Source organism: Ambystoma mexicanum, chromosome 10 (genome assembly GCF_040938575.1).
Source record: "Ambystoma mexicanum isolate Mex_15411 chromosome 10, UKY_AmexF1_1, whole genome shotgun sequence".
Lineage (NCBI taxonomy): Eukaryota > Metazoa > Chordata > Amphibia > Caudata > Ambystomatidae > Ambystoma > Ambystoma mexicanum.
This window is the reverse complement of record NC_090932.1, coordinates 596,345,628-596,358,643: the sequence shown is the minus strand read 5'-3', so window position 1 is coordinate 596,358,643 and position 13,016 is coordinate 596,345,628. Positions and strand designations below refer to the sequence as shown.

Genomic DNA, 13,016 nt, shown 5'->3' with positions numbered 1-13,016 from the left:
CCTACCAACCCATTTCCTTAAAACCTCTTTTCGCAGTGGCTCTTATACCTTAATTCCCAGAAATTGCGAGACATTCCCTCTTATTTGACACCCCTGCCTCCTAGACAAGCTACAAAACATTTTCTTTTAAACATTTCCCTTTTGTGGGTCATTTTCAAAGCGTAACTAAAAAACCCCCCATTCCTAGCTCTGTGCCAGCTGGCTTAGAAAATGATTTTTGTTTTCAATAACACAAAATACCCCTCGTCCTTCATGGGACACATTTTCCCCTTCCGGGTGCCACATGCAACCCTAAGGAGACAAAACAATTTAAGAAAGAAGTCTTCTTCTTTCCTGGTCTTCTAGGCACGTCCGTAGTAGATGACAGAAACGTCCTTGGGGATCCCCGTTGTCTGCAGAAAGTCAAAAATAAAGACAAAAGTCATTCGGGCATTGGCAAGGAGTCAGGTTTTCTTCCCCACTTTAACCCCCTTCCTCCTTTTCTGCTGTCAAAAAATGCTCTCTGGGTCATTCTCCCCTATTCGTTGGTGCACATAAATAACTATTTTCCAACCACCCCACGGGATACTTAGTTTTGGCTTGGTTCTTTGCTCAGCTTAGCTGCATTCTTTTAGGTTAGCAGTAAATTCTTGATAGTTAGCGGCACATACTTCCTCAGTTTAGCTGCCATTCTTCATATTCTTTTCTTGCCATTAGTTGGACCATGGTCTATATGCTTGTGCTTTGTGTTCATCCTAGGGAGATAAAACAGAGGCGTTTCGCTGCACACCGTCCCTGTCTAACTTGATCTAGCTTACCCCTGTCATCTAAGACTATGGCACCAATTCTTACTACGTACCTCCACCTTCATTATTCCCATTAATGTTTGCCTATTCTAATGCTTGCATACCTCTATCATAACAATCTTTTTGACATTATGAACATGAAAATGATTACTCACCTTCAATTCTACTTCTGTTTTCTGTGGTTGTCTGAAATGGCCACGTTGTTATCTATTTTCTACTCTTTCCACACCTGTTGTACCCGTCTTGGGAAAAACAGCTAACTTTTGAAGACTCTTACTACCTTTTTCCTGTTACTCACCTGGATCCTCTTGCCTTTAGTGTTGATCAATTGTGTGTTCACACCCTTTTGGCGTGAACTAGTACTTACCCTTTTCTCTTTCTCCCTAATTTAAGGCCATGCAGACAATGTCTTGTGCTTCCACGCAAGAGGTCCATAGCTTGTCTGTAAAATAAATCAAAATTGTTACAGGCATTCACAAGTTATTTTGCTTACTTCACCATATTTACTTAAAATGGCTCGTGCAAGTTTCCTTTGTTTAATTGACCCAATTTTATCAGCCATACTCCTTTTCTTGGTATTTATGGTCTCTTGATGTTTTTCGTTGCCCAACGCTCCATTTTTCTGTTGGCCAGGAAACCTCATAAGTGCTTTTTGTTTTCCACTTTTGCTTTTTTTTCGCTTTATGCTTTTGGGTGTATCCCTTATCCTTTTATTTCATTTGCCCAATTGTTCCCATTTCTCAATTTACCCTTTATTCATTTTTTATTCAAGATAACCACTCATTTTCATTATTTCCTGGTTATTGATTTATTTATTCCTGTGACCAATCCTTTTGCGCTTCCTCGCCTCTTCTCTGACCCTACCTTCTTCCTTTTCCCTTTATTTCTATGTTCATCTTTCCTTTGAACTTCCTCATCCCTTCTTTCACGTACCTTTGCTTTTCTTCTAACCTCTACTGTTTCTGTTTGTCTCATTCATAGGCTGCTCTCTGGTTTGCGAACAAGCTGCTTTTCTTGCTCTTCGCGATATAGCTGTTTCCGCCTTAGCCTAACTTTCCTTCTTATCCTTCCATCCCTTAACTCCTTCTCTTTCTTCTTTCCTCTGTGCCTCATCTAACTTCTTTTTGGGTTTGCCATCATCACTTCCTTTGCCATCGAGTTTCAATGCGATTTGTCCTCCCATCCATCCGTCCTTTGTAAACGCTATCTCATAAGTTCGGTCTTCACTTAGTTTCCTCTTCTTTCCCTCTCTCCCCTTATCGAGGGATGCACTTGTCTGTGCCTGATCCCCCTCCTTTATTAACGCATCATCGCGTCACCCCTTGTCCCTTGGGGCTAGGGATGTGAGATTCTTGTCCTTATCCTTCCCTTGATTTTTGTTACTACTGTATGTAGGCGACTCATAAGCGGGGTTGCTATACCCGCTGGCTGCTTTTTGCTCTCTTTAATGGGTTGGGTTCCTCTGGCTTACTTCCCTCGGTTCATGTTTCAGGTGGGGCAGGCGTTGCTGCAGGTGTCTCACCCCCCTCAGTGCATAATTTAAGCATCCAAGCTGCTGTCCATGTTCTTATATTTTTCACAATTTGAGAACAGCATAGCCTTTTCTAACATTTTGTTTATATATGCAGCATGCAAGTAAGTTGCCATGCGTTGTAAGATGGCTTTAGATGGAGACTCACTTTGTGGCCACGGCATAAACATCTTGTGGGCGGTACCTTTAACCCACTCCTCCAATTGGAGGAATGTTTTCCGGGCTTAACTCTGTTTCTAACAATATCCTTATGTGAGTCCAATACTCTGATTACTATGAGCAAGCACCAAATACCGCAAGTTCCAATCCAGTCTCTTCCCGCCAAATTATTTATACCTCCAAATTTACTTAAGAACATCAATCTGTGTGTGATTCCCTCTCAACTATAGAATCGCATAAAACTCTTACTTGATTTCAACCAACAAGGAGACAAAATTCCTTACATGTGACATACAACAGGACATGTGTAAAATACACTTGACAGACTAGACAAACACCAGCTGGACACACATATACCTGCCTTCTAATCAATACCCCGACATGGGGCTTAAACGAGCCCCATTTGTGCCGTCTTTAATTGTCCCCATAGGCTAGTCGTCCCCTATTATGTGGGCTCTGGGTTCACGTTTCTTCTGACCACTGTATTAAAGCACAGGAACAAGGCGAATCCTCTTACGTTTTTCTCTCGGGTGCCCCCCCCCGGAAACCTTACATTTTCTCTTGGGTGCCCCCCCCGGAAACCTTACGTTTTTCTCTCGGGTGCACCCCCGGAAACCTTACGTTTTTCTCTCGGTGCCTCCCCCGGAAACCTTACTTGAACCACTACTGTCCTTCATGATTCTTATTTTATTCTGCTTGCTCTTTATTTATTTGCCATATTTCCCTATGTTATGGCTGCCTTTATTTTCCTGGAGGTCATCTGTTTCTACCTCGTGTCTGCAACCGTTCATAATTCGCGGCAATGGCCTGAATTTCTAAAATCCTTCTTCTCCTTTTTTCGTTATTTCTTCACCAGGTCATACAGCTAGCTGTTCTTTACCATGCTGCCATGATAATGAAATCTTTTAGTTTTCACCCAAACATTCTCATTGACATTCTGCCGCTTTCATGCCTTCAAAATTGCTTGTGTTTAACTAAGGCATGCCCTAAATAATCATGCTTTCCTTGGTAACCTCAACGCCATCATCATGCTTTCACGTATTGTCATTCAAACCTTTCTTCATTCATCTAAATCCTATAACACCTGAATCACAACTGCTCGTCTCAAATCACAAAAGGGTTTTCCCTACTTAATAAAAATGTTCTCCACTCTGGCCGTTGAGGCCTCAAATTATAAAATACCACCCGTGGTATGACTCCATGCAAACTGTCCTACCCTTCACGGTGGAGCTCCGAGAAAAAGCCTTTAGGAGCACCCCAAAAACCCCCTTCAATACATGTGTGCTATCCCCAAAATTCCCCAAAAGCAGGTCGCAGATGACCCAGTAACCTCCTTCAGTTTCAGGGGGAATTCTAAGTCAAAAATGATAGCACACATGAATGGCAATGGACCATTCAGCTACAGGGCAGTGCCTGCTCCTGCCCGCACGTTCATTTAAAACCCCATGAAAAATCGCTTGCTTCTCATCTCATGAAGTTTATCACTACCTCTTTTAATTCTAACACTACTTCTGTAGCTGTAAAATAACCCTTGCTCATGTCATGCCAGGTTATATGCTACATTCTGCATTGTTGCACTTATCGTTTGAGTGTCATTCCAGGGACGTCATTTGGGGATCGCCAGGGGACGCGGCTGCAGCCCCTGAGGTATCCCTTGTTGCCCCACGGTCTCCTTTGCTACCCTAAAATAAAAAAATGTTTAAAACTTTTCCTATAGTGATATCATCAGAGGTCAAGGGTCATGAGATGTCACGTACGCTACCTCTAACATTTTAGTGGAATGACGTCCCTGTGTCATTACTTCCTTTTCACTACCACATATGCTAATGCCTCTGGCCCTTTCCTTTCCCCGCCCATTCATTTCTCGAGTCATTATCAGTGTTAAGAACAAGTTACTTTCTTGCCTGGTAACGTTCTTTCGATGGGATGGTCCGACGACGTATTCCATATCTATGACAGGTAATCACCACAGCTGTGCTGCTTCGGAAACTTTTTTGGGCGTCTGCGTCGATGACGTCGAGGAGCCGTCGTCGAGGACCTCCTCCGACGTCATCCAATGTGATAAGTAGGACGCACGACGCCCGTAGCCTCAGTTGTAGTTTTTTCCCCCAGAACGTGTGACATTAGTCAACTGCCAGTCAGACACAAAGCCTTGCGGAACGTAAGCTGCAATCGCAAAAGAAATTCTGCAGCGGGGAAGGTAGGGAGGGAGCGATATGGAATACATCGTCGGACCATCCCATCGAAAGAACGTTACCCGGTAAGAAAGTAACTTGTTCTTCGAGGGGATTGGGTCCTCCGACGTATTCCATATCTATGACAGACTCCCAAAGCAGTACCAGAGCAAGGAGGAGGGAAAGAATTTAGAATCAAAATTTAGAATTGCCAATCAAATAGCAGAGCAAAGGACCGCCTTGCCAAAGGCCAGATCCTGTCCTCGGATGGAATCGAGGGAATAGTGACGTACAAATGTATGTACTGAAGCCCAGGTGGCTGCATCACAGATGTTGCGAATAGGAACACCCCTCTGCAGGGCAGTAGATGCAGCCATACCCCTGGTAGAATGGGCCCGCAAGCCAGCCGGTGGGCCCTTACCCGCCAAGCAGTAACACTCCGTGATAGACAAAATAATCCAGCGAGACAAAGTCTGTTTCGTCACAGCTTGTCCCAAACGCTTTCCAGCGTAACCAATAAAGAGTTGATCGCCCACTCTGACCCGGGACATGTGTGAAACATAAAAGCTTACAGCTCTCCTAGGATCAAGCCTATGGAGCCTCTCCTCTTCCTTACCAGGATGCGGAGGAGGATAGAATGCCGGAAGAACAACCTTCTGCGCCAAATTAAATTCCGTCACTACCTTCGGAAGAAAAGAAGGACGAACTCTAAGGACAACCCTGTCCTTATGGAAAACAGTGAAGGATGGCTTAACTGAAAGTGCCTGTAACTCACTCACTCTGCGAGCGGAATTAACCGCAACTAAAAACACAGTTTTCAGAGTGAACAGCCTCAAAGGGCAAGAATGTAAAGGCTCAAACGGAGCACCCATAAGAAACTTAAGAACAAGGTTTAAATCCCAACCGGGCACCAGGAAAGGCGACGGAGGGAACACATTAGTGAGCCCTTTCAGAAACTGTGAAATTAAAGGGATTTTAAAGTAGGAACACTCTTCAGACGAGCGCTTAAAGATGGAAAGCGCCGCCAGGTAACCTTTAATGGTACCCACTTGCAAGCCCCTGTGAGCCAAAGAAAGTAAAAAGGACAGAACCATGGGGATGTCACATGCAAAAGGATCCACATTCTGAACTCTGCACCAGTCGCAGAACTTACGCCAACGGCACAGAGACTTTGTTGCTGGCCGTCGGGCCGAAAGCAACACCTCCATCATGTCTTCAGGGAGGTCCCAATCCTTATACCTCAACCTTTCAGAAGCCAAGCATGAAGGTTGAGGGATCTGACCTCCGGATGGAGAACCTGACCCCCCTCCCGTGAGAGCAGATCGTCTCGGTAGGGAAGACGACGTGGAGGGCAGATGGACAAGTCAAGAAGGTCCGGGTACCACGTCTTCCGAGCCCACGCCGGAGCAATGAGGATCATCCGGGAACCAAACTTCTGTAACCTCCGCAGCACTTGCGGGATGACGGGGACTGGAGGAAACGCGTACAGCAGCGGGAATGACCACTCCACCACGAACACGTCTCCTAAGGCTCCTTTTGGAGGAAATTCCCGCGAGCAGAACCTCTCACACTTCCGGTTGACACTGGAGGCGAAGAGATCCACTTGAGGGGTCCCCCAAAGGGCGAAGATCTCCAGGAGAATCTCCTGAGCCAACTCCCACTCATGAGAGATCGTGCTCTGCCTGCTCAGAGCGTCCGCCGTGACGTTTTCATCTCCGGCCAGATGAACTGCCGAGATCGAAACTTCCTGCTGGATGGCCCAGAACTCGAGCTGCATCGCCTCCCTGCACAGAGGAAGTGACCCTGCCCCCCCCTTTTTGTTGAGGTAGTGCATGGCCACTGTGTTGTCCGTCAGGATCAGGACATTCTTTCCTCGCACAGTCGGCAGAAAAGCCTTCAGGGCTAGCCTAACGGCCCTCAGCTCCAACAGACTGATATGGAGTCTGGACTCCGACGGAGACCAACGACCGCTGACTGTCAGCTCGTTGGCATGAGCTCCCCATCCCGTGAGGGATGCATCCGTCACGATCGTCACCTCCGGCCAGGGAAGCCAAAATGGAGCCCCCTTCATCAAGTTGCCTTCGACGGCCCACCACAGAAGGTCCTGGGCGACCGAGGGCGGCACCTGAACCGGGTCCGACATCCTGCCGGAGGACTGCGACCATTGCATCTTGAGTGCCCACTGCAAAGATCTCATCCGCCGGCGAGCCTCTGGCACCAGAAGAATGCAGGATGCCATGAGGCCGAGCAACCTCAAGAACTCGAACGCTGGGAGCGTCTGGGCATGCTGAAACTTGTGCACCATCTGCTGAATGTGAAGAGCCCTCACCTGGGAAGGAAAACACTGCCCCAGGGAAGTGTCTAGCACTGCTCCGATGTACTGGAGCCGCTGTGTTGGCGTCAAATGGGACTTCTTTAAATTGAGGGAGAAGCCCAGCCGGTGAAGGGAGTGGCAGGTGACGGACAGATGATCCAGGACTTGCCCGGGAGAGCTCCCCCTGATCAACCAATCGTCCAGGTAGGGGTAGACGTGAATCCCCCCTTGCCTGAAATGCGCTGCCACCACCACCATGAGCTTGGTGAAAACCCTCGGGGCGGAGGTCAATCCGAATGGCAGGACCCGAAACTGAAAGTGCGAGTCGCCAACCGCGAACCTCAGGTACTTCTTGTGCTTGGGATGGATCGGCACATGGAAGTAAGCATCCTTGAGGTCGAGAGACACCAACCAGTCCTGAAGCTGAAGGGCCTGGAGGACTTGAGAGAGAGTAACCATCTTGAACTTTTCCTTCCTGAGGAGTTTGTTCAAACCGTGCAAGTCCATGATGGGTCTCAATCCCCCGTCTTTCTTTGAAATCAAAAAATAAGGGGAATACCATCCCTTGTTCCTCTCCGCTACAGGCACCAGTTCTATGGCGCCTTTCTCCAGCAGGGCTTGAATTTCCTGCGCAAGAAGCGGATCCGGACTCTGCAAAGAGAGGTTCCCCGGTGGATTGTCGTGAGGCCTCAGCCGAAAGGGAAGACAGTAGCCGTGGGTTATGATCTCCAGAACCCACACATCTGAAGTAATGGCACGCCACTCTACAAGATGCTGCGCCAGCCTTCCCCCAACTGGCGAACCATGGGACATGGCCTCATGACTGAGTGGTAGCGGCTGCGGCGTTACCTGAGGGCAAAGAGGCAACTGCCCGAGCGGCCTTAGCCCTACGGGTACCCTGTCGTCCACATCTGGTACCCCTGCGTTGGCCTCTTTGACTGCCAGCTCCTCTCGCTTTACTGAAGGACGAGTAATAGCAAAAGGAACCACCCCTCCATTGCTGTCCCCTAGGACGAAAAAGGTGGAGGTTGGCGAACTGCAGCGCCCAACGACTTCGCTGCAGCTTTGGAGGTCTGCAACCTCTCAAGGCTCTCGTCAGCCTTGCTGCCAAAAAGGTGTTCACCGTCAAAGGGCATGTTGAGGAGCCGGGACTGCACATCAGGAGCAAACCCCGACTTCCGCAACCACGCAAACCTGCGTATCACAGTGCTTGCCGCCATGGACCTGCTGACGCATTCAGCCATGTCCAAACCCGACTGAACGGACTCACACATGGCAACCTTACCATCCTGGACCATAGCAAGGAAACCATCCCGTTCGTCCCCTTCGGGAATATGTTCAGCTGCTAACACAACACAGTTCCACAGAGTGTGTGTGAAACGAGACAAGGCACAAATGGAGTTGGCCGCCTGAAGCGCCATACCACCTGAAGAAAACACTTTCTTCGCCCAGCCATCAAAACGTTTGTCGTCCCTATCAGGAGGGATGGTAGGGTACGATGCCTGCTTTGCCGGGGCCGTGGCCGTCTGCACCACTAAACTCTCCGGAGTGGGGTGCCTGGTCAAGTAGCAGGGGTCGCTACTGGCTGGACGGTATTTTCGCGACAAGGACCTGCCCACCGCCGGGAGACTCTCTGGATCAGTCCAAGCCGCCGCCACCCTTCTCTGTATAGCCATATGAAACGGCAGTACCGGGTCAGTTGGGGGACCAACATCAAGGATGTCCGTGAGATCATCCTGCACAAACTCCCCTGGGGGAGCAGACCATCCCAAGTACTCGGAGACCCTAGCCATAAGGCGCCGGTACGAGGAATCGGCATGAGAGCCAGGCTCAGGCCTACAAAACTCTACCTCCGGAGAGGTGTCCAGTCCACTGGCATCATGCAGTGACTGCCTCAAATCGTCAAATTGGCTATGGCTCGAGACCATCTCATCTGGAACCTGACTAGGAACCAGGCCATCAGAATCCTCATCCACCTCCGAAATATATTCCAGGTGGTGAAAAGAAGGCACCCGAGAGTGCTTGCTCTTAACCAGAGCCTTCCTAGGGGGTTCCCCCGTGCCACGGGGTACCTCCGACACCCCGGCCTCGAAAGGCATCGAGGGAATCGGCGCCGGCGTCAAAAGAACAAGGATCAGTGTTGACGTCGAGTAAATCGGCGTTGACGTCAGATGCAGCGCCGCCAGCATCGACACAGTCCTCGAAGCCTGAGCTCCGAGCGTGTCCTTCGACGACCTGAGCGTCGACGGCTTCAACGACTTCCTCGGAGCCGGAGCCTCGAGAAAGCCTGTCGACGCCCTTGACGCCTCCGGCGTCGATGTCTTCCTCGAAGACATCACAGGTGCACACGGTCTCGAACGCGTCGAGGACTGGGACCTGGAACGGGTACGTCGAGAACGAGTCCCCTTGTCCGAACGGGACCTCTCCCGTGACTCGTGCCGACCACTCTTGCGAGCGGTGTCTCTCGACCTCTCACGGCCGACCCCACTCGGGGGCACGGACGGCTTAGTACCCTGCGACTCAAGAATCACCAGCATTTTCTTCCCGAAGGAAGCCCATTCCTCCGGCGTCGCATGGCTGTGGGGTAAGTGACGTGCCTGGCAGAGTCCTCAGACGAGGAGCTGGAAGACGACCGCTGTCGACGCTTCCGAGAATGCCTCGAAGAGGCCGAGGAGTGGCGAGACCGACTCCTAGAAGGAGACCCACGAGACTTCAGACGACGACGCGGAGAGTCACCTCTCGAATCATCCGTCGAAAGCCCCGAAAACTTCGACTTCCGGGGCTTGGACACCCGACCTACCGACAACTTCTTCTTACATTCCCGTAAGGCTTTGGACGTGAGCGACTAGCAGTCGATACAGTCATCCGTGTCGTGGGCCTCCCCGAGGCACCAGAGGCAGGTGTCGTGCAAATCCGTCAACGACATCTTGGACCCACACTCCCTGCACTTCTTGAAGCCCAGACGCGGGGTCGAAGATGAAGTAGAAGACATCTTCACACGAAGGATTTTCTCACAAAAACGAACAGGTTCGAAGAACCGAGAAGAACAGAACTCCAAAGAGTCGAGGCGTAACCGAGATTCACAAACAACACGTTTGCAGAAAAAACGGAACTGAGGCTACGGGCGTCGTGCGTCCTACTTATCACATCGGATGACGTCGGACGAGGTCCTCGACGACGGCGCATCTACGTCATCGACGCAGGACGCAGACGCCGAAAAAAGTTTATGAAGCAGCACAGCTGTGGTGATTACCTGTCATAGATATGGAATACGTCGGAGGACCCAATCCCCTCGAAATTGTATTACTACACTGCCATTCTTGCAGGCATCTTACAAAATCTTCACAAGCTCTAAAAGTGCGGAGTGCTGTTGTGATTTCACGTCAGATGAGCTGCGCACTGGCTACCCATGGAGGAAAGGCACATTTTTTAAAATCACAAATGTAAGTCTTACACAGCGCTAGTATATTTAACTGATGCTGCTACTAGGGTCAGTTCAGCCCAGTGGTGGCTGGTGACTTTGGAAGTTAATTGGGGCGTACATATCTTGGTGGGAATTTGGGAGCGAGCTAGGCCACCTCACACCAACCAGTGTGCCAGTGGCTTCTCCCTCTGCAAGGCATTTTGGAAAAAATGGCTTCCAAGATGTGCAATTTACTGTCCAAGCCCACAGAAATATGACATCACAAATCCTGGCCTAACTATGAGACGGAAACAGCCTGGAATCCACTGAAATGTCAGCAATGTTTTTTTCCAGCTCAAGGACATCTGGACTGGACTAAATGTGAAGGCATTAACAAATAGTGCATACGAATACATTTTCCTAAAATGTGGCACCTATCAACACCATCAAAGGCAGTTCACAAAATGGGAACACTGTGCCTCTGCCATACAACACACATACACAATAGACTTAACGAAAAGTCCACATATCAGAAATGCAGGCAATATCTGAGCCAAGGTGTCCCCAAACAAAGGGTATGAGAGCCAAGTGTCCAAAAAGCACACCATTGAGTACCATGTATGAGGCTGGTGGCATTTTCAGATACGCACAGACAGAGATTCTGCCCTTTGAAGGATCTCTGCTAGCCCAGAAAGGGGTCGAGAGCGAGGAGGCAGCTGGATGACCTCCATTCTCTAGCTCTTTCAGAGCCACACATGCTATAGGGAGCAGCATTCACACTCTGACTGCCATATTCCATTTGCCTAAGTTGCTGGTAGTCCTGAATGTATGCGTCACTGGGACTGCTGGCACACTGACCCAGCCAATATCTTCTGTGTTGCTCAGCCAGGGCCAGGTTGCCTACCTGCACCAGGCTGCTTGCCACCCCTCAATATAAAGGAATAGAAATGAAGCCAAGACTTGTTTCATTGTCACCACTGGTTCCGCTATTGGGTGCGCAGGATGGTCATACACAGTCTTGAATTCCGCGTCCTCGTGCAAAGAATAAAATCCCAATTTAACAAGTCGATTAGGCACGCTCACCTTGCAAACTCAGTGTTAAAATTCACCACTACTGCTAGCATTCTGTTTCCATGCAGCACTTAACAATTTATAAACGCACACACATGTGTCGCTGCAGGGCCTACCTAGGTGAGAAGCTTTTCTGACATGCAATGCAAGAAGCAAGCATTTCTTAAATCCTGAGCTACCACCCAGTGCTCATGGACTCCTTGTCACCAGCTGCTGTCCCCATTACCCAAAGGGGCTAATGCCACAGGGCTAAGCTCCCCTGTTTTGTCACCGAACCATGGAATGCTTTCTCTAGCGAACTTGGAGCGGAGCCATCCCTCCTCATTTCCCGCAAAACTCTCAACCCTACTTTGGTTACCTACCTCTATCAGTTCCCCCAGCACAGTCTATACTCATCCCCCTTTTGCTAAATTAACCACTATGCTGTGTTTTACTTAATATACTCTATCCTGTGTGAGCTTAACATGCAGCTCATTCATAGTAATTACCATATATATCTATTTGTCTTATAACTACAGGCAATGTTTTGTCACACAGCTCCTAGTGTATGCCTCTTTATTGTAATCTGCAAGCCCCATCCTTGTAATAGCACCACAATGGCTACGGGCTTCTGTGTGCTCCATGCTACTAGGAATCGCTCATTCCTTGCCAGACGACAGTAGACCCCAGAGACGTTTTTATTGGACGGCACAGTGATCCTGGTCAAATCATATAGGATCCCTTGCATTACTGTGCTGTCTTCTGTGAGGTTTTACCTACTTGCATGCTGGAACTCCCCTTGATATTGGAGAAACTGACGCTAAAATCATTCCGACGTTGTGTAACCCCCTTCTGTAATACTTTGGTTTTAAAATTGTCAGGTTTAGAACTTGTTTCTCATTCTGAATAGCACAGGAATTGAGGGGTAGGGGACTCAAAAGGGCGTAAACATGCTTATCTTGAATGCTGCACAGAAGCATGAGTATGTCTCACAGTTAGTAAGGCCTCTAGGCAATACTGAATATTCCCATACAGATGCCTCTCATAAGACATGAGAGAAGCGCACAGGTTATCAGTAAAATAATGCATTTCTTGTTAACCTCATTGGCAGCGCGCAAAAGATGTCTTTTCGTCCGCGCTCATTCATCCTTATCGGAATGAATCACTCTTGTTAGTCCTCTAGACCCTCCAGGTCACCCCAATAATATACGCCTATTCTTGAAACTCCACAAACGGGGCCTAGCTTGAGACATCCGGCTCCTAAAAGCTGGAATGTCCGCCCACCAGTGCTAAAATGAAAGAATCTTGCAGTGCTTTCCACAACAGGCCGGACGCATTAATATGCAATCAAGCCCCTTACTGCTTAGTTAGTACATGGGTAAGCCGTAACTGTATTTGTGCATTTCTCCTATCTTTAAATGTGGGTTTTTTATTCCATAATTTGCAACAATGCTCAGAATGATTCTTAGCATTCTGCGATCTACATTTCATACCTTGTTTCCACGTGAACTATAGCCTGTCTTTTTATAATACTCTGTGTGTGATTAAGTCAACCTTGCAAGGTGCACATGGAGCACTCGCAGTGCTTATCTCAAGGGCT

The 13,016-nt window shown here is 48.7% G+C and overlaps 1 protein-coding gene across 6 annotated transcripts in view; it reads right to left on the bottom strand.

The window, feature by feature from the left end:
- The window catches only part of ACSL3 (acyl-CoA synthetase long chain family member 3), a 3,215,977-nt gene that overhangs the window by 209,013 nt on the left and 2,993,948 nt on the right, over window positions 1-13,016 (bottom strand). The window lies entirely within an intron of this gene.